Source organism: Lynx canadensis, chromosome C1, assembly GCF_007474595.2.
Source record: "Lynx canadensis isolate LIC74 chromosome C1, mLynCan4.pri.v2, whole genome shotgun sequence".
Classification (NCBI taxonomy): Eukaryota; Metazoa; Chordata; class Mammalia; order Carnivora; family Felidae; genus Lynx; species Lynx canadensis.
The window spans coordinates 151,194,800-151,195,308 of record NC_044310.1 but is presented as its reverse complement, the minus strand read 5'-3'; positions in this window follow the sequence as shown (position 1 = coordinate 151,195,308).

Below are 509 nucleotides of genomic sequence, written 5' to 3'. Positions count from 1 at the left end.
ATGTAGGAGTGCTGCCAATGTCTACTTACTCTACATTCAGATTTACAGAAGCACACCTGAAGTTATTCCTGAATGCTCACAAAATAATACACAAAGCTGTACATTGCCAAGCTACCTGGGTAAAAGGAATGTGAAGCAATATAAGGCTCTTTTCTTTATTAGATGCTGGTAAAATACGTTTTTTAAAACAAGTAGAAAAAGAAATGGCAAGAAACAAAAGCCAGATTTCCCAGCATCCAAATAATGAGTTGATAGTGAGCCAGACAAATTTTTCATAAGTGTCCTAATGTTTTGCTGGAAAGTAGTTTTGTGCTCAGTATTCTAAATTACAGGAAATATTTAACTTAATATATGGACATATATGTTGTAACCTTATTCTATACTACAAATTACCTAAACAGTATTCATTTAAAATCTTCTCTGCATTCATCACTATAACAGAAGTTTTAAATATTTGTTTTTTCTTTGTGTCATCTAATTTTATTATAAAGTCTAGACATACTCTTAGA